A 25,574-nucleotide genomic window follows, 5' to 3' on the forward strand; every position below is an offset into this window, starting at 1 on the left:
GCAGACAAAGTCCCCTTCCCAGAATGCACCACATCCAGACTGGATCAAGGATGGCATGGAAGAGCTCCAGGCTCCTGGCCTGCAATCAGGTAGAACGAGCGGTTGTCATCTGGTTTAGCCTGCGTGGTGACCTTAATAATGGAGGCATAGAAATAGCGAGAGATAGAGCAGGCATGGAAACAGAAAGAGAGCGACGAAGGGTGGGCAGGAAAGTAATAACGAGAAAGGTCAGCGAGTGACCTAATCCACAGATTGAACCACTTGATCATCATTGGTTGTCTAGAAGCACAGGAAATGACTCTAATCTGAAGGAGTGGCCTAAAGAGCAGGCTGAGGACACTGTTGCAGAGCGTTCACTCTGAAACAGGCTAAGAATACTTCCATAGACACACACAGCTCGAGACTGGCGGTATCATCATCCACAGTATTCACCATCATCATCATCGCCTGTTCAACACTGTCCCGTGCTTTAGAATTACCAATATACATGATATTTCATATTAACGAAATACAGCGATGAACTTACCGGTTTAAGTTCAATAGCCTTTGAAGAAGAATGAATCAAGATAGACCTAGATAGACCTCGGGGTACCGTCAATCTTTTTGGTTTTCTCCACAGAGACGCTGCTTCCTCTCCTTAGCTCCACTCCCCCCACCCCCACACACACATTTCTCCTACATAATTCAGTCAGTTAGCCACCTCCTCCTGACGGACACACTCTGGAGTCCCACAGTCCCGCATACACACCAGCACACACGCCAAAGAAATGTGTGAATACAGACGCACACGCAGAAACCCACATAGCCCAGAACGCATGTTTAATGCATCAAACCACCAGCCAGAGTTAAACCACCAAGGGATTGGGGGGATGAGAGGAAAACACTGCTGTTGAGAGGGGTTGATAATAAAGCCTCTCTGCCTATCTATGAGCAGTGACCAACACGGATCCAGGGCTGCCTTTTGAATAGAGGTCTGTCTGACAGACTGTCAATAAGAAGGGAGTGCATCTAAGCCACAAAGAAGCTCCACTGGGCGTAAGTCGACTGATGCTCTGCCGACAATAGTCCAACAGGTGGAAACAGTGCCAGCTGCACGTCTTCATGAAACCTTCACAAGGGGATCCATAAGCACAGATGTTAGATTTCAACTGACCCGGTGCTGTCACAGCGAAGAAATCCGTCTGCAACAACGGTTTAAACATTAATGTTGTTAGATACTGTATGTGGCCAGGCTGCTGGCTGGTCAAAATGTACTAGTCTCGAAAGGGGAAATGCTGCCAATACTGTGTTCATAACCCCCCCCCCCCCCCACCTCCGTTGTAAACTCAGCAACCCCTGAGGGGATCCAGGAAGTCAGTTTTAGCTTGGTATTGTCCACTACTCGCGATTAAGATTTACGTCGTGAAGTGCGTTCCCGAAAGAGGCGCGTTGCGTTGCCGGAACGCCGTTCATCTACATTTCCTGTGGTGCAGAAACATTTTCCACTACAAAAGAGATTTCTGATTAAGAGCGTTCAACTGTACATTGATATTACATTGCTGAAGGACATCCTTAGCACAACAAGCAACAGACTAGTGCCACTAGTGTACACATGGAAAAACCGATAATGACTTCTTTTTTCCTTATTTCTTTTTTAAACCATTGAGTTGATTATAGTTCAGTGCCACAGAAGCAGTGTCATTTTTGGTGACTGTAGCATATTGTCTCTCAGCGAACAGCAGAAGCTGTGTAATCAGTTTGTTAATTTATAGACAGTGGAGGAGGCTAAACACCTCCACATTAGAGATCAGATAAGATCTACTGTAGCTAATAACTCTTCTTCCATCACAGAGTCATGAATGAATAATGAGGCATGAAGCAGAGCTAAACAAACACACACACACACACACACAAACGCACCCACAAAAGCAAACACACACACACACACACACCCCAAACATACACCAAAAACTCTACCTCCATCTTCTGGAGCGGCAGGAGTGGGAAAGATCTGAAGGCCAGTGATGGATTGAAAAGTTCTTGTTCTGACAGCCAGCTCACAGAATAGGAGCACAGGCCACTGGTAAAGGCACCATACCACGGTAATAACAAAAACGCCCAACGGCAAAACAAAGAGACACACACACACACACCACAAACACACACCACAAGTGCAGATACTTCCACATACTCTCATGTCCAGACTTGGACTCATTTCTCTTCATGTTATGTAAAACACTGCCAGGTGGAGGAGAACTGGCCCAGAGGCAAGGATGTGCTTCTTACAGAGTGCAGGTATGAGTGGTACAGCAGTCCAAAAAGCTACACAGAAGGCCTCAATGACCTTTACTCCACTTAAAGATGCATACCGGTCCCCAAAAATGCTGTGTCACGCTAAAGTCAGACACTGACAGGAAGAATGTGAATGGGTAAATCAAACAGACCTGCAGACAATTCACGGCACCAGATTTGTGTTGTTTGCTTATACTGGTTGCTGTATCTGATGCATTCAAGCTGAGGTTTTGATATTCAGAGATGTTGTCGCAAGAACATAACGACCTCTCTCTCTGCCAGCATCCACGGTAAGATGAATGCTCCCTGGCAAGGCAACAACTGTTAACGAACCACCACTACAAATGTAGTTACCCACCTCCAAGGGTATCAGGGTTGGCACCATGCCCCCTGCCTGACTGAGAACACCCTGCTGGCGTACGGTGAGAGAGGGACACAGCGGGTCATTGCCCCATTAGCAGAGCCTGTCATCAAGGTGGGTGGGGGCAAGTTTGTGTCCCAAATAGGGGTGTCTGGAGGACACCCACATCCCCTTGCGCATCCAACAGCCCAACTACTGTTTGTTCCTAGAGAGATGGTCTAAGAACATTCCAGGCACCACAGAGAGGAGAGAGAGAGAGAGAGAGAGAGAGAGAGAGAGAGAGAGAGAGAGAGAGGACGAGGAAACGTAGAGTGGAGAGACAGAGGACAGAAGAGCAAGAGAAATGAGGAGTGAGACAGAGGGAGAGAGAAGAGGGGATGAGATGTGACAGATGTCCTGTCCTGGTTGCTCTGCATGTACCGCTGGGGAGAGCGTGCGTGTGCGTGTGGTGTCAAAAAGGGACACACACAAACACACACAGACACACATACACACACACAAACAAGAGCCCAGCATTACATCATCCCTAATGTGCGTCAAAAATACTGTTGCCGCAAACTCCTCTCAAACAGAGTAAATACAGATTGAAAACCATATTGGTACGTGATACAGGGTGGAACGGCTTAGTTAGGCCGCCATCGTTGGGAGACGATTGTGGTCAGCATGTGAAATGTGATTTGCGGTCCGCCTGAAGCCCACAGAGCAACAACCGACACGCAGAACTCATCCTTGGACTCGGAGATGGCCTGACAATTCCAGTGAGACGGCATCTCGTTCACTTATAATCCATTGTTCTAAAGTCTAAATACTTCATCATTGCAGTCAGCGCCTATTGGAAAGGGATCCTATGACGCACGCACATTGCAGGACGGGCGACCAGGCGTTCCTAGCACCTGAATAATCAACACCGTCTAGACAACACCGTCATTCTGTCTCTCAAAAAAACAAACATGATGACAAGCTAGAAGTCCACTCTTACACTCACTGCATACCAATTATGTAACAAGCAATCAATGCTAACGGTCATTTCTCCTGTTTCCTGCAAACAAAATGCTAAATATGTCCGGTCCAGAAAGCACCGATTCAGCTTATCAGAGGGCTGACGAGAACACTAGAATATTTCTTTACTGATGTGTCCGGCAATGAGAACAATGAGGAGAGACACACAGAAAGGGAGACAGAGGAAGAGCAAAGCAAAGAGCCGTGGGCTTCTCATAGACAGATAGTGTGTCTCCATTGATGATAGATACATCTGTCATTCTGTCTAGTCACTCTAGTCTGTGTCATACACGCCGTCATTAGGAGAACACACACACACACACCTTACCTTGCAAGGTGGGGCGGCTATCTTTCTGCTTTCCGTCTGCAGTGATCAGGGTGAAGGAGGCAGATGCGAGTCCTGGAGAGAGAGAGAGAGAGGGGGGAAAGAGAGGGAGGGCGTTGAAAGAGAAAGAGTAGGACTAGGAAGTTGAGAGATGCACTGGGTCAGGCCAGCGCAGTGACAGAGACCATTCCACCCACCGGTAGGAGCGCACACAGACACACTCCCTCACATGCCAGCCAAAGCACAGCCTCTGAAGCGTAGGCTCGCACTCCCCCGCAGACACACACACAAGCACACACCCTGAGCTGCGAGCACGCTGGAGAGGGGTGCTGCATCCAAGAGGAGGAGGAGGCAAAAGGGGAGGGGGGCAGTAGGAGGAGTCTCCCCATTGCTAACATACAGCATTTAAATGTGTGTGTGTGTGTGTGTGTTTGTGCAAGCTGGTTTGTGAACCAACCAATGCATACGCAAAGTAGAAATGAGGGTTATCAGTGACAGATCAATGAAAGATCCAATAAAGGGGACAAAGAGCCTTATCAAAATATCTAAACGCCTTGGGCCTCGTTTCATCTCTGATGAAGATCGACACGGTATTCTACACTGTAAGGAACCACCTACCAATGCTCCATCAATCGATAGCGCCCCCCCCCCTTAAAAAAGAATCAACACAGAATCAGCAGCGCGTCTCCCGAGCCCACAAACGTGCGATCGTGCGTGTCAAAGAGCACAATGTCGTACAGAGCATGTCCTTGAAGAGCATACGCACAAGTTTGTGTACAAGCAAGTGCGTGTGCATGTTTGTACAATTGTGTGTGTGTGTGTGCATGAGAAAGGGCGCAGGGCTTGCCCAGTGCTGAATAATCGCTCCGTTCCTATGCTCATTTGTAGGCTGGGCTGGGCGCTGGCAGCGGCAGGGAGACAAAGAACAGCAATGGAGGATCACAGAAGGAGAAAGAGGCGACTGTTGAATCAGCAGCAGCGTTGAAACCCTGACATCGCTCTACCCTCACACCCTATAACAGGAAGCAGTGACCCCTCTGCTGTAGAGCTTCTGCCCTGTTGTCAGTATAACATTGTGACATCAGCCAGATCAGTTTGAAAAGCAGCTGTCTGCTATGCTATCCATTTCTAAAGGACTTATCGAATAGAAATTGTATTTTCAAACTGGAATCACATAGGATTGTTAACTAACCTGCATTGCTCATACTTAAACCAATATGTTTGAGCTATGCTCTAAAGCCATATCTGTGGCACTAGGTTGAAGTGATAATCATTTGGTTTGGTCGCACTAAAAAAACTAAAATGCCCAAGAAGGGGCCAAATTTTCTTCATAAAACATTGTTTAGAATATTTTCAAATTATTTTTTTCCTGAAACTAAGAAAAGACTAAGAAAATGGTCCAATGTGTGCCTGGAAAAGACTAACTGTTAGAACTGTTACTGTCCCCCAGTTTTGATGAAGGATCTGGTGTGAAGACATAGCAAGCAAATCAGGAAGGTAGTCATGGTGAAGTCATATTGACAACTACAGTATGTCTGTTGTGAGAAAATGTTTCACATTTTAGGCAAAAGTCCATTGTACTAGTTTGTCAGGCTCTTGACCACTGACCAGCAGTCTGGTCTGGTAAAAAAGGAATTAGAAAAGCTGTAACTAGCTCAAAAGTACAAAGCCATGATCACGTGAAACTTGCTTACATTCTCAATGACTAGATAATAAAGCAACAGGACCTTTAAAAGAAAACTATTATGGCACAGTGAGGACATTGACAAGATAATCACACTCACACAGACACAATCAATGTATCTGAGGACACCAGGGAGAGTCCATGTTGCTTTGACAAGAGCTAATGTGGTCCAAATTAACAACACAGACAAAACCATGGATGTAGTGGAAGAGCATCAGCTGTTAGCTGGGCTGAGTCACTCAAATTCCTGTGGACCATCAACACCCACAAACTCAGGTGGGAAGACATCACAGAAATACCAAGAAGGCACAACAGCGATGTACTAATTGCGGCAGCTGAAAAGAGGTAAAGTCAATACTGATCCAGCTTTCTGCATTTGTCAGAGGGTCCATCCCCACCTCATTACCGTCTGATTTGACCTTGCATGCTGCAGGGGTGAACTGTAAAGCATTGCAAGGCCCGGAGTATGGTTTCATCGGCTGACAGCTGACCAACATCGAGGTCCTACACGACTCCAGGTCAAGGACGCTTGCTTGCAACCACTCTTTCTCACGGACACCCCCGGTTAAAAAAACGATCCGCTGGCAGATGGGCAGTACAGGTCAGTTATATTCTTTCCCCGGGCTATGGCTCTCAGCAACCGGCCATCTGTCCTAATTAGGAGACTCTGGTAAGATGATACTAACCATGTCAAAACTCCAAACTATCAACCAAAGAGCTGAAATGCTGCACATCTCTCTACATGCCGATGCTTTACATCTGTTCATCGTCTTTAAAATCCATTAATATCCTACATTCATTACTCATATGTTATTATCATGCTCACTATCCATTTGCCTTTAATTGAATGCACATTTTGAGTGTTTCCTGCCTGTTATGTTGTCTACCACTGAGAGTGGTAAGTGTACATTGCGAGTTAAGACTATTGGGTTTCTGGTGATTCTGACAGAAACTGAGTTTGTACGCTTCATGCAGTGGCACCTCTCAATCTCTGAAGGAGGTGGCTAAATAAAAACTCTGGCGCCCATTTATTTCTGAAGGAGTTTGTCAAACACAAACTGAAGCACCATTTCTGAGGTTTGTGCATAGAATCAGCAGCTCTAACAGGCACTACTTCACCATGGTGGTCATGAAAACGGTGACTCACACCACACAGCTGAGGATGGATTCTGCCCAAGCCACAACAGAGGGAAGGGCCAGGGTAATGGTGTGGACTATGAGAAGCCAGACCAAAGACTAAAGCCCAGCTCCATGTCTCCCTCATATCCTATTTCCACCGCAATGTTGTGATGGCCAAGCAACTGGCATGGACCAACAGAAGGGAGGAGAAAGGATGAGTGTGAAGGAGAGAGGGGAGGAGGTCATGAAAATAAGTGATTATACAAGACCACGACAGTGGACCAGGACAAATCCCAGCCTTCAGGCCCAATTACAATGTCACCGTCTCAGCACTCAACGCCAACATCCTCATCATACCGTAATATTAGTGATGAGCTGAAAGAGCACAATGTCATCTAAATGACTGCAAATGGATCAACTAAGACATGTGGCAAAAAACCCATGCCAGACATGATCAGAGCCTGCTGCTGAGCTAAGGGCTAATGCTAAGACATGTGCCTCTTGAGTTAGCTAGCAGCTAATCTTTTTCAGCAGACACTGAGGAAGTAGCTGCCACACTGTCAACAGACAAGACAGAGACCGGCTACACCATCTGCAGATTAGGTTTTCAAACTAGATTTCTCCAGCACTGTGGAAGAAGCGTCTGGTCCCCTAATCCCTATATAAACACAACTTTAAAAAGGTAGCTGACTCTGTGTGTTAGATAGTTAGCATCTGGTTAGTGACAGGCTACCTGTCATAGCCTCAATGTACTTCAGCTAATGCTGATCTGTTCATATGCACCTCATAGGAAACATCTCTAAACAAACTAAAAAGGGATTTTGATGGTGTCCAGGAGTCTATTAGGGGGCTCAAATCTCATTGCTGAGCCACAAACTAATCTCAAATTAAAAGGTAATCCCATTGGCAGGATGGGAGGGTGCAGTGGTGATTTCTGGGGCAGGATTTTTGGATAACTCCTTACCAGAAACAGTCATTAGGACAGGCTAGCTGAAGTCAATGCTATAATCTGGTTGGAGTGGATCACAAAGTCTCAATAAAATGTGATCATATTAATTTAATCACAGTTTTTATTGTGGACTAAACTCTCTTTTTGTGAAGCAAAGACAGCACAAAAGCAGTGAGGAACGTATGCTTGCTTATTTGATCAAATCTACTAATTTGATCCTATTTCACAGCCAATTGTTTACATTGCTGGACATTGTTTAGGAGTGGTAGGTATCTGATGTTAAGGGAGCTGTCTTATCCATTCAGTTTACAGTATGCCCCTTATCCTCTTAAATACTAACACCCTGTTTATTCACATTGTCAAACAACCCCCCCTCACCTGTGGGGTTGAGTCTGTCCTCCATTCCACCATTCCTCCATTTAAAGCGACACCAGCTGCTTTACTGGCAATTTCTGGCAGCACATGAGGGCTATCTTTCCGGGTAATATGACCATATAAAGCCTAACAGGACCACACAGTGCCACAGAAACCCCAATGACCAACATGGCATCTGCAGTGGAAGCTCAGCCGGGCACCAAGGCTACTTTATGGATTCTCTTTTGATTCCAATGTAAACTGCATTGGGCTGGAGGGTAGGAAAATGGTCTGGTGACCACAGAGATCCTGGTAAATTGCCATTCTATTTCAATTCTAAGCATTCAACTGAAAATCCAACGGTTCAGAATCCCTTCATTGCCATCTCGGAACTATGTTATCACGACAATGTTAATGTATGCCCGCTTACTAGAGACTTCTGTCCCATACATCAGCCTGTGGATGAGGAAATCAAAAGGGACACCTCATAATATGTTGCGACAATGAACGTCCAAAAGTTAAGACACCGGCCTGGATATTAACTAACATTGTCATTAGCCATGGTCACTGGCCAGGCGAGACATTAAGGCTCAATAGGATTACCTAGTAAAAGGAGCGTCCTTCATTTCCTTCCTCCTCAATGCAGACTACAGCTTGTCAAGGCTTTGTTTAGGCTGGATATCACCGGCTTATTTACTACATAGGGATAACTCCAAGCCACCCTCTGATGCCAATTGGATGACTAAAAACTACATTGCAATTTGTACAAAATAAGGATGAGTTCAAATGATCTTTTTTTTTTTTTTATCGAATTTGATTTTTGCCGGACCGCATAAGCGGAGCTGGCTAAGAAGATTTAAAGTCTCTTACTGAGTGAGTGACTAACTGCCCCTTGTTAAATAGCGTGGTGGTTAGAGAAGCGGACTTGCGAACTATAGATCAGTGGCGTCGTTAGCCCTGGGCGTCCGGGGCTATAGCCACGGATCTTATATGAAAAGCCCCGGATCTCAAACAGACCAAAAAAAATTATTATAAAAAAATTGCCACAGGTCTATATATCTATAATTCCGATCGTGCATTATGACAATGTAGACTCATACGCCACTGGCGTGTACATCGGAATTTTCCGTATGTACATTCAAATCCCTGTACTTTCTGTCCTGGGCTGGGCGGGAGGGTGTGCTAAGCCCCGAATGTATTGTGATCCTAGTGACGCATCTGCTATAGATCCCGAGTTCGTATCTCCCCGCGGGCTAAGCAAAGTACGCATTGTGAGTTATTCCGTATTGGCGAAAACGGAGCTGGCTAAAACCGAAACCTGAAACTGTGTATGGATATATTGCGACTGTTTCTGGCATGGAATAGTTCATCTTCAGTCTCGCTAGCAATTGCTCAATTCTTGTGATTATTCAGAGTAGTTAGTAGATATTAGTAAGCCTATTACTGGCTAATAAGCTGTTAAATCGGCCAGTGGCAAAAGCAATACAGTTCATAGACGCTATTTGTGGTGGAGGTAAACTTAATAAGAAACGTTAGTCAGTTTTACACAATGCTCAATGGAGTCTAGCGACTGCTGAAACGTGTAATACCTTGGCGTAGTGGTTAAAGACCATGCCTCTCATGTGGAAGACCTAGGTTTGAATCTATTGAAAGAAATGACATTTATTAATTATTTCTGTTAGATTCCACAATTCTCTCGTCTTTTCACTTGATGAAAATATTAGTTATCGTCGCCTTTATTCATAGTTATTGTATAAATGGGCATGTTGTTTTGCCATTAAAGAAAAAGTACGTTATTATGCCATGAAATGAAATAGCTCTGGCAGTCTCGCTAGCAATTGCTCAATTCTTATGGCTATTCCAGTAAGTTAGTAGATACCGGTAAAGCTTATTACTGGCTTATACATGGTTAAAACGGCCAGTGGCAAATGCAATACATAGCTGCTAATTGCCAATTAACTATTAAAACGACCAGTGGCAAAAGAGGATTTGTTCAGGATAGAGAAAAGAGGCTATACTGACTCCCAGCTAATCTACAGCTCTGTGGTGTACTGGTTAACACCACAGTCTTTCACGTGGGTGATCAGATCTTGAGGTGGCAACATTTTCGATTGCAGGCCGGCTGAACAAGGCTTGCCTGGTTTCTTGTTAGATTAACAGAAGCACACCACAACAAATACTGAACGTTGGCCTGACTTGTTTCAATCTCTGGGACAATGCTGTGTGCACATTCAGTTTGTTGAGGTAAGGATGTGATCCAAACTGAGTACCCAGCCCCCTGTGGCTAGATGCATGCAGATCCTCCAGATAAACGCCCACGTCTTTGTATAACAGCCCTGTTTAACAGCTCCAGTGTCACTCCAGGCCCATAATGCCAACCTATTTAAGGAGCAGCGCCATGTGGTAGAACATTATATTTTGTCTCCACTTGAGTGGGTTTCAAGAGCTCTCGAATATTGCAAGTGGCCAAAAGGTGTCTTGTTCTGCTGCATCCATAAACAGTCGACAAGAAAAACAACTCTTAAGTCCACCTTTCCCAAAACCCTCTGAGAATATGCAGTGTTGAACCTGTTTCTAGCCAAGAACAAACAGAAAAACACCCATTGGCCAAGCACATGGGGAGAAGCAGTTAACACAAATCTAGAGCCACGCTGACAAGACCTACTGTTGCCAAAATCATCCTGGTTGACTCCCAAATGGCAGTTCATTCACTTCATAGGGGCACTAGAGCTTGAGCAGTGCTGTAGACACTGGTTGGTTTCTTATTTAACTGTAGGGCTGGCTGAGACCCATAGACTGTATGGAATTATGGGAAAGTCCTGACCAAGCGTGTAATCCTCTCCCTCATCAGTGCAGACTCCCTGGGGTCTGCAGACACACATCCGTCTGTCTCTCTCTTCTCCCTCTTTATCTCTCTCCCTCTCCTGTTCTAACGATCTCTTTATTGCCCTCGCTATTTTTCTATCTCCTTCTTTCCCTTCTCCCTCTCTCTTTTCTCTCCGTCTCGCTCTGTTTCGCCCTCTCTCCATCGCTTGCTCACTTTCCCGCTCACTTTCCCACCAACGAACGCTAGAGTCAGCTGCCAGACGAGGAGCCTAAAGGTCGTCTCCGTGTACTCCTCCTTTTCTATCATTCGGTTATTCCCCCATTTCCTCTCTGAAACAAGCGGCACGCTTGAAATTCCTTGTACGGGAAATATGCTTCAGAGAGGCCTGTTTATTATAGATGCCGAGTGATATGGAAGGCTAGAAGGATTGAAAAGAAGCGGGCGATGTGTGTGAGTGGGAAACGGCGGTAAGGGAGGGGTGAGTGAGCCGTCAACTTGTTTTACGGAGTTTCATCCGTCAGTGTAATACGTGTGAGGGCGTGTCCCTGACCGCATGGATGCTGTGCTGGCCGGCGTGCATGTCTGTGCCCACGCCAGGTTTTTTTGCACTGCCGCTTGTGCGCGTGTGATGTGTTTCACGCGTATGTGCGCTGGAGTGTGTGCATGCACGTTTCACGGCGACCACAGGGTGCAGCCCACAGGCTTTGAAGGGCTCCCTACACCCTGGTGCTGAGCTAAAACACAGGCTACCGTCAAATCCCACATTACTCACCGACTCGGGGAAGCCAAGTGCGGCCAGTGGGGGAAAAAAAAAGCCGGCATCACTTTCTCACAGAGAAACATGGCAAGGTCCGCTCGTTCTCGATCCTTAAAATTCACATTGGACTTCAAACTGTCCTGGAGCGGTCTCACAGGGACTGACTCCGGTTCAGTCTGCTTGGTGCTTCTCAGGACAGCTTAGTTTAACTGAGACTACCCCAGAACAGCTGCAGCACTGATGACTCACCAACCCCCCCCTCCTCACTCCCCCCCTCACCCTGCAGCGGGAGAACAGTAATAGTGACTTTAGTCTACGTGTGATGCAGGTATGGTCAGTTGTCACTATACCCAGAAGAACACAATCTTTCATAAAAGAGCAGCTTATGCGGCTCAATAAAAGCAACCCCCCCCCCCCAAAACAAAACAAAACTACAGAGAAACAATTGGCTGCACATGCATGTTATTAACCCAAATGTAGCCTAGAAGGATGGGCCACGTGTTGAGACTGGGGTTAGTGGTGCAGTTTGCACGAGGCATGTTTTCATGTTGTCTCCTCTAAGTCTCTCCTGTTGGGCTCCTCCATAGCGCTCTCCCGCGGCCTCATCTGGTTCTCATTAGTACCCAGACAGGAAGCACAGAGACCTGGTTACCTGTGGACACATTCGGGACCCTACTGGTAGAGGGACCACAATACAACTAGAAAGGTGGGATTCCGCTCTTCAGCCTTCGGCTCATTAGGGAAGGGTGTTTGAGGTCTAGCGGATCACGGATCAGCGACCCAGCACGCTGAGGACGCGTGTGTCACCCTGTAAGTGAGAGGAGCGGAAGTCTCTGGAAGTCATCAGCCCAGCCGACGGAGCCCGGAGAGGCAGCCGTGAAGGGCTTTTACTGCCTTGGAGAGGATATTGCACAAGCACATCATGGTGTAAACCCAGAAAACACATAAACAAGCTTTGTACACGACCAAATCTCAGCACCGGATCGATGTGTGTCAGTCCATGACCAGAACTAAGACGTTACCATGTCAAAGTGACGTGCAGAAAAACAACAACATCACAGTCCCAGCAACCAAAACACAAAATGACAGCTTCATTTCTCCTTTTTAAGAGCACCTGAGTGCCAAACTAGTTACAACCCAGACACAAAGTGACTATAAAGTAATGTTCAGCAACAAACAAAACTACCATTCCCTACTTTTTCCAATAACAGGCAAGTAATTCATTTAGCAAAATATTTGCTGCCACATCCTTCCTTGATTGATGGTCAAGGAAATCCCCCTTTACCACCGAGACCAGACCACTGGATAATAGTTTTACCTTGAAGTGAGCAGTGTGTATTAATAAATAATTTAAGAGTGAGAGGCTATAGGTTTTTCCACTTCCTGGGAGGAAGCAGATATGAAGATCTACAGGCAAGGCTAGATGGAATATGACAGCAATCCTACATAGTTCCAGTGTGTCCGTGTGTTGAGCAAAAGTATTTTTAGCCTTATCACTTCCTGGACTCAAGTGGGCCAGGGGTAAGGTCACTCTTCAGAGCCAATCACAAGTCTGGACAGTATACGAAGCTACTAGAAGCTACAATCAGTTTTATTTTAATAGAATATTAACAAAACACAATATTTGTCATCTACATAGATGGTGTGTGTGCTGGTTGTCCGCTTCCATAACGAGTCGGCATTGTTGACCAACTGGACAAGCCTACGCCAAACTTTGTTTCTATGCAACCGAACGAGCCTGTCACCATGGCTACCATATATCAAAATCAGGTTTATTTCAGACCCAACACACCGCTGTTATAATGATTTGTTTACAGACGATTTGTGATTTTTCTGATTGATCGAGCAAATTGGAAAACAAAACACTCTGGTGTTCTGGTTAACATTGGAATGTCAATCCTAGGTGAAGGAATTGATGGAGGGATGAAAAGAGAGATACAGGAAGGGGGAAACAAACAGACTGACAGAAAAGTAGAAGGGGAGGGAGAAGAAGGTAGGTGTGAGAGTAAACAAGGACAGTTATTAAAGAGTGACTCCTTCATTGTCTCTGTCGATGCTATCTCTCCTAGGCTCAAGGAAGCACATCCCAATGCCAAAACAGTGACACATCCTCTGCACTATCTACAGAAGAATGACTTACTGAATATGTAATGACATTTCTTACCTTTATTACCCCTCATCACTGACCTTAAGCTATTACATAAAAACATGTTGTTATCAAGATGACCTAAAGAAAGCAGGGCCATAAGTTTACATTTTTTTGTATTTTTTTAAAAAGCATCTACTTTGCGACAACCACCTTCGGAGAGACAGACAGCTGGTAATGTGTCACAGCCACAGAGGGACACCTGCACTAAAAATGAACTCTCGTGTCTGATTCTATCACATTGACCTAACTCTGGATACACCCGACGGGGGCTCTGTGTATATGTGTGTGTGTGTGTGTGTGTGTGTGACAGTGTAGGGTTTCACTGGCGTTGATAGAAATGCAGATAAATAGGGTTACATCCAAAGCTCTTTCCTTCATGTTTTGAATCAAGCTGAGTTCACGTCTGGTGTCACTGGTCTCTCCACACAGGAAATGGCAGGCCTTGGTTGGGAACATACAAGTTTGAATCAATAAAAACAAATCCCTCATCCAGATAGCTAGGCTATAAAGTAAATAAAAGCGTCTGGTAAACAAGTGTATTTATATATTTATTTACACCATAGCCTTAGTGGTCATGTACACAAAGAGATTAGATAAAAAAGCATGAGCACTCCAAACAGGCGGGAGTGCAACTCACATTAAAGCAAGAAGCAGTACCTCAAACCAATTACTTTCTAATGGCCTTGCTAACATTGCGGCTAACGATGCTAAGCAGGTTAGACGGGAGAGGGTCATTATTAGCTGGTGTAGCTGTGAAGTCCCAGTATTGTGAGGGGTTAACCTGAAACATAGGTCCATTGTAGTGGGGTCATCCGCTTTGGGAGAAAGGGAATTTGACCCCGCGGTGACATTGGAGGCTGTGTGTGGGTGTTTGTCGTAATCTTACTTTGGAGTGGATGAGGGTGAAAGGAGGGGGGACCCTGGGGAGAGTACCCCTACCAGGGAGCAAGGGGAATGGGTAACAGGGCTGTCACGTGCAGCCCCTCAAGGCCTGGAGCAGATGGCCCTGGGATTAGCATGAGAATGAGTGGCGACTGGGGGGTCTTGGAGAGTGGCACTGGTAGTGGTTGCCCTGGTCAAAGCTACAGTCTTCAATAGAAAGGCGGGCTGAGGGACACTCCAATCCTGTCCCAACCTTCAGCTTATCAATTAGATAAGGACGAAGAGCCATGTCGAGACAATAGCCTGGTTCCCGATCTGTACGCGCTGTACAGCACTTTAGTCAATCCCAATTAGCGTGGGATTTGACTACAGCACAAACAGATATTGGACCAGGCTACATTTCCCATACCAATTAAAACCTAGCTTTGCCAAAGTCTTTCATTCATAGGTCCTCAGCCTAAAAGCACACTCCCCTCAGAAACAGTGTAGGAGAGTCTCAGCGAGCGCGCTGCAAATCTGTGACGCAACATCAAAACAACAACCGGTATGTACTCTACCCACATCTTCTGCCAACACCGACCTTGGGAGATGGGCATCAAAGCTAGCTAGCTACAGGCTAGATATGACATGGAACCTGATTACATCAGGCGACATACCGGCAGCTGCCTGCGCTGCTTTGAAGCCTACTCTGTCAACGCACATACTATGAAACATCACACAAAAGATAGAGGCAGAGCTAGGGCGTGGCAGATCGAAGCTGACAGAGAGCTGTACCAAATCCAACAATGTCACAGACAACAGACACTGCTTGTTCTGTGAATACATTTCAAACTGCTTTTCAGGATATCTGCTCCATTAGACAGATACCAAAACTGATATCACCAAAGCCTTCAAAATCTTGATATTTTGCAGTTAAGATGCCACAAAGAAAATGACTTTGAATGTCCTTGGTATACTGGATAGAAAAACCCAGTGACCACTGACAGAAAACATGCTGTGTCATTGTATGTAACTGACTGCCCAGAGCCATAGGCTCTGTAAATGAATCTCTGTCTCTACGATATGACCAATGCAAAGGCAGATGGCAGTTTGGCTGTTCCCGTGGGGATATCTCCGCGATTGGCTATCCCTCTTGTTCAAAAACACTTAAGTCAAAATCTTTCCGGAAGCCTCGGAATCCTGTTCAATAGACCAAGACATAATTCAGTGTCCTGATAGAAATCTCTTATTTTGAACAGATGTGACTGATTATCATGTAGGATAAAGGGATCAGGGCAGATTCATTCATCGCATTTTTCTTTTAACGTCATGTGTCATTGAATTCAACCCCAGGACATTATGCTGAGTCATGCAGTTGGGGCCCAGACACCAACAACACCCCGGGGAAGGCACAAGTGCATCCCATCCCAGACAAGTGATCTCCACTCTCTCACAGCTAATGATTACACACAACATTTAAAGGATAGCAGTGGAAGCCTCAGCTTTACTTAGCCTATCTAAATGAAAAGCAGATCAACACCACAGTCATCGTTGCTGTTGTGGGTCTTGAGAAGAATAGCAGCACTGCGTTCGGCCGCCCTGGGAAAGAAATTCCCACACTTCTGTTTATGAAGGGAAGGCCAGGGAATAAAGCTAATGACCCTTGTGGGGATCTGCTGGGATTTATAACACAGAAAATAATGAGGCTACGTCGCGTTAAAACGGAGGAAGAACAGCCCCTCCTCATACACACATACACTGACACACAGACATCTAGGCCCAGCTCCTTACTGTAAGCACTCACCAACTCAATGCCCTCAGGGATGACCTCTTATTCTATAGGTGACCCCGTCTGACCTACGCCCTAAACAGCGTCTGTCCTTAAACGCAAGTAATAGCTTGCACTGCAACTAGTTACAGTGGAAATCCCTGGAGCTCCAAACTCACAGAGGGCACTGACATTGCTACATTGGAATTCAGTTAGATGCAGACATTCTTTCACTTCTGAATCACCATGGTAACGGCCAGAAGAGCCCGCTTGATGAGAAAACACATCCGTTTCAGTAAGGGAATTCCTGAGCTCTAAACCTACCGTGAGACTGAAACTGTATTTAACACTAAGTAATACTGCGTATAGTCTAACGAGGACATAGTCAAGATGAGTACCACTTTCAACTACCAATGAGCAATGCCAGTAGGGTAAAGTAAAGAATATGCTTCGGCTGTTCATGTGTTTTGGGGCAGCCAGCTGTGTGGCAATCTCTCTACCCCATGACCCCATATAAACAGTAGGGACAGTGATTCACAGAGACCCTATAGATCCAGCAAGCCTCAGAGGGCTCATTCCATTGCAGAGCTGGTTTCCATGGCAGGGGTTTCCGTGGTGAGGGAGGCCCTTGTGAGACCCCCGGGGCTCCAGGCAGTGAACCCTTTAAAGAGACCAAGGGGCTGTAGCTCTGGGAGCCACACATACACACTGGAGGGCTGATTGTCGTATTATTACTAATAAGGTTGCAACACAAATCTAGCGCCAGGATGAGAGCATGAGTCTGACTGGGGTCACGGCGTGGAAGACCTCTGTCCAAATCCAACTGAACATGTATTTCGTGCCCCAAATTGATTCAATACTATTAACAAGGTTGCCTAGTTCCAAGATTATAGTGTGGGACGCGGTGTGTTAGAGTGTTTAGACAATAAGTCCTAGCAGGTTCCACCGACTGCATAGTTAGCACTCCTGGACTGCGCACACACGCACATACAAATGTTCAAAGAATACTTGTAATTTTGTATTGCATGGCATTTACATTATTCCATCTGGATCTGTTTCACAATAGCTTATTCGTGGACTCTCTATTCAGTTCCACTGAATTAGGGCTTCCCTCACAGACGCACACAGAGGCACGCACATCTGTCGCGTTAACTCATATGTATGTCCGCGCACACCATGCTGGCAGTTCTTCCAGTGGTTTTAAGAAGCTCCGGACAGCCGTTTGCTACGAATGCTTGGGGAATCACAATGGTTTCCATTGTAAAGCCAAAAAAACGAATTCACGCACACAAGAAATCTATGACACTTCCTCCTAACAAGTGACTGCGAAACCTGACAGAAGTTAAGTGGCGAGCTAGCAATGTAGTGGACGACCAACAAAGGGGTTCATTCACTGTTATAGCTGCTAGCTTATTTCCACATCCCGCCCAAGAAGGATATTTACTGCTGTCAGTGAACTGTTTGCAAAAGGTTAGCGAAAACAAGCGGCACTGTTACCATCCTACATCTGGAAGCCATTAGGGCTGCACGGCTACGCTAGGCTAACAGCAAGCTAATGTTAACTGAAAAGCGCCTGGCATTAGACCCTGGTAGTTAGCCTCATTAGTGGTTTAGACAGGCCCCCCCCCCCAACACTAGATCAGGGGTCAAGGGTCAGAATCAGCCTGATTACAAAAACTACACAGGTACAGCTGCCCATGGCAAAAGCAGTATTCTCTTCTATTATCTCCATAATGTTTCTTCTAAATAGGAGTTTGGAGGAACCAGTGCCTAAATTAGAAACGGGAAGAATTTGTTAATGAGCAGTTGTCCGCATTCTTGTGCTCTAATGGCAAGGTCAGGAAGTTGGGAGGACACACTGAGGGCACAGACGTCATAACACAGAAAACACTGGAAGAGATAACAGAGCCTAATGCAGTCACCAAACAGTACACACACAGACACGCACCCTGTGACACACCTGTAAACAAGAGTCGGGTTTCTGCATTTTAGAGATGTTTTATAAACAAATGCTACATGTGGTTTTGCAAGATGTGCACACTACAACGGCAACATAAAAACTATTTACTATGTGAATGTTGAGGGTGAAATTTAAAGTGTTCATTTTGTTAACAGCTGTACTTAGTGTTTCTAAGATAATTTCCCCCCCACCAGAAAATTACACGTTCTCTAGTCCTACAGACAAAGTAGCAAAGTTGGGTTTTAAATGTATGAAGATTTAAAGGGTGTGAGCAGTCCCTGAATGGGAGTGTGCAGTCATGGAAAAGGCACAGCTCTGCATGGGGATGCGATGTGAAGTGGGCTGTCACAAACGGTTTGGCGGAGCGGCTGTTGGGATGGGGACAACCGCCCATAGCCAGGCTCCTGGCCCTGCATCCCAAATGGAACCCATTTCCCTACGCAGTGCACAGCCATCCACAGGGCTGCGGTGAAAAGTAGGGGACAAGGTAGGGGATAGGAGTGATGTCGGAGACTCGAGGCCAGCCTGCTGCACTGAAACTTAGAGCTACATTGAGGTTATTAGCGGTGGAGAGGGAAGGGCAGGGTCATGGGAAATGAAACAGCAACACACAGACAGATCAATGTGCATTTAATTGGACTAAATTCAGACAGCACTATGCTTAACGTGTCCCTACGCGCCCCCATACAAGTCAAATGATGTATGCCACATGGAATAAATACAACAGGTATGAGTGAACACAATCTGATGCACAGACACACAACAATTGTTAAAACATAATTGGAGGAACAAGTCTGTCACGGGGAAACCGGGGGGGGGTGGGGGGTGGGTCTGATTAACCATGTAATATAGTGTTTTGGCTTTGGGGGAGAAGCCGCTCAGCATTCTGCCGATTCTAGATGCCATGCACCAGTACCAGCTGTTGTGTGGCTGCAGAGACAGACCTTGATTTGGGTGGCTGGGGGGCTTTGATTATCTTCCTTTGACTACTGTTCGGGCATGTGGAATACGACAATATCCATGTCACACAGCCAGATTGTGTGTGTGTGTGTGTGTGTGTGTGTGAGTGTGTTCTAGAGGGAGGCCAGTAGACCGTCTGGTCTCTCAGACGTGTGAGAATTACACTCCACACGCGGCTCAGACGCCCTGAGGCTTATCACACATTAACCCCCCCACACCTACATTAAGACCCTGTGGAGAATCCATGTTCACAAACACACAAGAGCCTTGTCTATACGGTCATCACAGGCAGACGAGTTAGATGCCCGATAAGTGGTTAGAGTAGCCGTCTTCTAGGCACAGAGGGTGGCTGGAACCTCATTCTCCCCTTTACTCTGACCCAGGAAACAAACTCTTTAGCGTGTACTTAGCATCTGTTTATAAAACAAAAACACTTATTACTGATTATTTGATCCCACACACAACGCCTTGCTATGAAAAATGACTTAAGGCCATGTTTGACGTTCATAGTAACAGTGGTCTGTCCACCAGTGTATCAATGTTCATGAGAGACTGACTCAGTTTCTTCCAAAAGCGTATGCGGAGAAGGTTGAACCCAGCTGCCATTGGGGGTCACAACTCAGTGTTGTGATTTAGGTCATTCCAATTACTACTCCTGCGATTACAGTAACCCCAATTTAGGCTAATGGAATCATGTCCATACTGTTAATATGGGGGAGCCTGATTTACAAGTCTACTGGATCTTCACAAGCGGACTTTGTCAAGGCCCATTCACTCAAGAATGAAGACACTAATCGTTAGACAATGTATTGGGGACGAGTGTTTACGGAGAAGGCTTAGGTAGCCTGGTTAAAACAGACTAAACTCACCTAGTCTGGTTGACAGTCCAGACAGTCTAAGAAGACGTTGTACGCACAAATCATTATTAAATAGGAGAGGCTGTGCTTTTTTTACAGACTGGACCTCATCTGTGTCTTTTATTAATCAAGCATTGTTTTTGACAGCCATATACAGTCCTCCTTGTGGTAAGTTGGCTACATGTAAACTTAATCTTGGTTGTTGGCAGAGGAATGCGCTCTCCTCTCAGCGCATATATGCCAGAAAACACTTTTTAGATGAGCGAATATAGTGATAATAGCAGAAGGGCTAGGCAATATGTGTATCAGAGGTGACATATCTCTGTCTTCAACTCTCCCAAACCTCTTGGATAGTTGTTGGGAAGAGAGATCGCCACAATCCCAAATGGGTTATAAGGAAATTGGTCAGGGAGAAAAATCGGTAAAAAAAGACAACAACAAAGTATCATGATATGCACAAATGGAGAACAGAGGTACGCAGAAACATCTTATCTAATAGATGTCATGATAATGTTGTTTTGGAGGATAATAGTATGTTGGTTTGTCAACTTGCACAGCCATGTCTAACAGTTACAGTATTCCCACAGTTTATTGTTTTCATTTCATTTTGTTCACATATTACATCAATGTATTCAAGATAAATTGATTATAAGGTCAATTATATACATAGCATATGGTACAATACTTGTACGACTGCATATGAAATTCCTTCAGCTTGATATTCTACACATCAATATTTTCACATCCAGTCATAGGAAATCAAACTGCAGTCCCTTCAAATGTAAATATCTTTCCAAGACTCTGCTAGATCACATAGGCTAATGTATAGCAATGCATATGATGCACTATTACCTCAGTTGCCCAGTCAGGCCAGAGTAATGGAAGCAATATTTCCTATGAAGCAGCCAGATATCAAACTGAGGTATCCATCTTTTAGGTGCACTCAACGAAGTGGGCCAATTAGAAATGGGCCTATTTGAAGTGGGACTATTGGAAGTGGGCCAATTAGTAGTGGGCCTATTAAAGAGGGGGTATTCACAAAACGTGCATAATTGCAGTGCAATTACGTGGAACTGGCTCAATACTGGAAACGTAAATCATGCCCAATGCAACAAAGTAGTTCCAAAGAAAATTATATATAAACTGCCTATAGGGATTCAGCTGCCCATAACTCTGCCTTTAATATCTAAAGCATGCATTTAATTATAGAATGTCCCAGTACTCAACTATAGAGAGTAATATTGCGTTTTACATATTTAACTATATACTATTAGCTTTCAAGTGTTGGCATTGCAGAAATATTTATCCGGTCGTGATTTTTTCAAAAGCTATCAGATCCACCCAGGCAAAGACTATCCGTTGCTTGATACTGAATTGTCTACTGCTGGGAATGTCACAGGCCTACATTTAAAATGACCGCACCTCTTTCACTGTCAACATTAGCAATCCATATTGACGAGGTTTGTGGCATTCGTTTGGACTGCAGTGTTGAACGCAGTATATAACGACATAGCAGGTAGACTTCATCTACCTACGCGAATCCCCAGCCAACTTGCTGTGTAAGCAATAAAGACGCTACTGAACACGCAATAAACAACGAATAACAAAGACATTACCAATAGCCTTTAGCCTACACGCCATAGGCTAGTTGAAATCTGGGATTAGGCAGACTGGGTAAAGTACAGAGTATAGGCTGGGGCGGTTTACTGCAGTTATCCATCAGCGCAGCCGCCGCACCAGTTTCAGCACCAAAGAGGGTGGACCTGAACAATGGGCACAGCCCGCAGCCCCGGAGCGCTCAAACGACAGTAAAAAAACAAATACTAATGGCCTGTGTATTACTTATTTTCTAACACAAATAAACCATGATGAATAAAATAAAAAATATTAGGTCAAAATAAACATGTAAATGAAAAATTTTTGCAACAAAAAGAAAATGCTAAGACTGAAATACGACTCAAGCGTTTTCCTTCTAGGGTAAGGCTGCGCAAATCCTCCTTTTCAAAACCAAAACATTTCAAAGTTTATAACCAAGGTTTTCCTTCAAAACAGTAGCACAAAGAACCAAACAGCCTATGCCTTTTCAAAATACGCAACAACACGGATTAAAGACATATTCAATCCTTTCAGTGAATTTGAGAACATTCAACTTGTTTACTATAAACTACGCTAAAAGTTTAATTCATTCAAATGTAATTAAAATAATTGTTTTGCACATGCCTGCAATAAATTCAATACCGTATTACCCTTACCTGTCCGGGACAAACAAACGGTATAAAGGACACCCTAGCGCACTTTGCCTTGAGCCCAAGTGACAATGAAGTAAGATTTCGGGCACTCTGACCCCTCCCACTGCGTTGAAATGCCGTAATTACAGGAATAGTGGTGCATAAAAATTGTACGGACCATAGGTGGCTAGTTACATCAACACAGCCCAGTTAGAACACAAAATGAATAAAAACGCACAATTTTGACACAATACATATTTTGTAGCCGAAACTGCATCATAAGTGGACGAATCAAGTTTCAGTATCATCATCAAGGGTCATTTTCCAGACTACACAGTTTCCCGTATTCTCAGTTGGCTGAACAAGGTGCTTCCACCACCAATATCGCTGGTTCAACTCAAATAAAAATCTAGGCACCTGCTACTGTAACTCGCTGTTGATGAGTGTTTCTGCTAAATGTAAAGGGGGGTGGTGGTTGGGGCATACCAGAAGCTGGCTCCAGTGGCACTTTATGGGACATACCTGTTGTACAAAGCCCTGGATGAAAAGAAAGCACAAGGGGCAAGAGAAGAACATGATTAAGGAGACAGAAATCACCCGTCCTTGCAAAAAGAGGCATCGGCACTATTGAGGAAGACACTCGATTCCATTACTGTTCTCCAAATATACAAATACACAACAGAAGCTTAACTAAGGGGATGGAATGTAAGAGGTTGGATGACAGCCAGAGTAGCTGCGATGTACTGCCTAATGGAAGGGCACTGGCCGAGTGACTAGTGAGTGAGAAAGACAGAGAGAGGAGGACGGATGGCGGGACAAAAAGCGAGGGAAGGATGGCAACTGGATTGATCAAGGGAGCAGCTGCTCTCTCTTCCCGCAAGGAATCCCAGCCGGCCTACGTCTGGTGCCAGTGCCAAGACTGGCAGTGCAGGATTTTTGGGTTTGGAGCAGATCGGCCCCACTCTCCCTAAACAGATAACAAGTGAATCCATGTTATCCCAGGCCAGCTGCCCAGAGGCATATTCCCGTCGGACACTAGCACAACTGCACTGAGACACGCCAGCTTTGACATGTAATGTCAACAGAAGACGTTAAACCGAACCAAAGTTTTGCTATGTAAGCAAGCCCAGCGAGCAACGTTGCTTTATCTGACCCTGCAACATTAACCTGCAGGTTACAAATATGAATCATGAAACAGAAAAAATACTTTCTGACTTTAGCAACGGACCCTGTTTGTATCTCATATAAAACTGCACAAGGTTCTGTGCAAAAGTAGACTACTGAATGAGGAACCATTTAGGACGCACATATGTATGTACGTGTGGGACTGGGTCAGTAGGAGGCGGAAGTGACCCCTGCCTTTGTGTCGAGCCAAAGCAGCTTATAACAGAAAGGCTCAAAGCAGCAGGATTTCATGCTACACCTTGGCCATTGGGCCCAGCTGAGCGTACAGGTCTAGAGTTCAGCTAGACCTATATGTCTTAAAATGTAGGGACATGCTGATATGTATGAAGCGAGAAAGCTCTACCCATGACATTTTTGTCTAGTTCTGCAATGTACTGACTAATGAATGTGTCCCCTTTTCTGATATTTAATGGGTAGGAGAATTGAAGCCTAACATAACATTTCATAAAAGATCTGATATGTGAGACTAGAAGAACAATGGGAGTGTTATGCAATTGAGCATAACACTCCCCTAACCGTATTACACTAAACTAAACTCAGTAGCCAGTTTATTAGATTCACCAAAATCGATAGCTCCTACAGACATGGCCAAGTGGCTTTCTATCTAAAGTGGGCAAACAAGCATTCAGTTACTGTTTCATTAAACGTTTGAATGAGCAAAACATCGACTTTAGCACATTTGAGAGTGGTATGACCGTTGGATTCAGGGTCGGTGGTTCCAGTATCTCAGAAACATCTGCCCTCTTGGGCTTTTCAATCACAAGTATCATGGGTTTATTGAGAATGGTGCAACTAACAAAAAACATGTAGTCTGCCGCAGTCCTGTGGTCAAAAAACAGCGTTTTCATGAGAGAATTCAAAGGAGAACAGCAAACATAACAGGTGGGTCACAATCGGGTGCAGTAATTATAATCCTAACTTGGCAGCAGAACAATGACGGAACGCACAACTCGCCGGTCCTTATCACAGATGATGTGATGCAGCAGACAACCACACCAGGTTCTGCTTGTATCAGCAAAAAGAAACAACTTCAGTGAGCATGCAAACACTGGAAAATTGAGGAGTGGAAAAAAAACTAGCAGGGGATTTTGAGGTGGAAGGGTCTGGTCACAGCATAAAGGTACAGCTGCCAAATCTGAGGCAACTGTGTGAAGCCACCTTGTCAGCATGGACCCACATCCCAGTGGAACATGTTCAATAACTTGTAGAATCCATAACCGAAAGACTTCAGGCTGTTCTAGAGGCAAAGGGGTCCCAACCACAACTATTTGTACCTAATACACTGACTATGGAGTGAATAATTTTTTATAGAACTAGTTTTTGATCAAAACCAAGTAGAAATAGTAAGTAGAAATAGATGAAAAAAAACATTTTACATCAAAAAGTCAGATGAAATTCTCTACTGGCATTCAATGAAAACCGGCATTCAGCGAACTCGGTTTAGATGATTTGCTACCACCTTGTGGTTAAAATAACAAAGTTGCAGAAGATGCCATTGACCTGGAGTCAATGTTTGGGAACAGCAGGGCATGATGCATTTTAAAAAGTGTTAAAATGATCAGTGTGGAAGCTAGGCTGTTCCCTCCAAACGCTGAAACCAGATTCACCCTCACAGCTGATCTGTTTGACTTCCAACTTATTGATTGCAGACAGCATATTACTCTCAACTAATAAAGACAGAAACATGCTACACATCCCCCTAAAGTCTATCCCAGATATTAAGAAAAACAGCCCACTGGAATAAAAACCTACTCATCGACCTTCATGGAAGTTAACTGAACACAATAGTATGGAACAGTACCAAATTAGATTCCATCTTTATTAAAGTTTTGTTTAAATATACGGTGCCTTCAGAAAGCATTCAGAACCTGTTGTGTTATAAACTTCATTTACTACATTTTTTGGTCATCAATCTAGAAACAATACCCCACAACAACAAACAAAAACAAGGTTTTTGAAA

The 25,574-nt window shown here is 44.9% G+C and overlaps 1 protein-coding gene across 11 annotated transcripts in view; it reads right to left on the minus strand.

The window, feature by feature from the left end:
- The window catches only part of LOC105023134 (microtubule-associated protein 2), a 51,341-nt gene extending 28,817 nt beyond the window's left edge, over window positions 1–22,524 (minus strand). For 10 of the 11 annotated variants that reach the window (XM_034289649.1, XM_034289644.1, XM_034289648.1 and 7 more), the window contains exons 1-2: window positions 22,454–22,524; window positions 3,960–4,031 (exon numbers count right to left, since the gene is read on the minus strand). The gene's annotated coding sequence lies outside the window, so the exon portion shown is untranslated. Of the gene's footprint in view, window positions 1–3,959; window positions 4,032–4,153; window positions 4,324–22,453 lie in introns of those variants that run through there. The other variant, XM_034289642.1, reaches the window with a different exon arrangement.
- Window positions 22,525–25,574: the final 3,050 nt, after the last annotated feature.

The sequence above is a fragment of the Esox lucius genome, chromosome 22 (genome assembly GCF_011004845.1).
Source record: "Esox lucius isolate fEsoLuc1 chromosome 22, fEsoLuc1.pri, whole genome shotgun sequence".
NCBI lineage: Eukaryota > Metazoa > Chordata > Actinopteri > Esociformes > Esocidae > Esox > Esox lucius.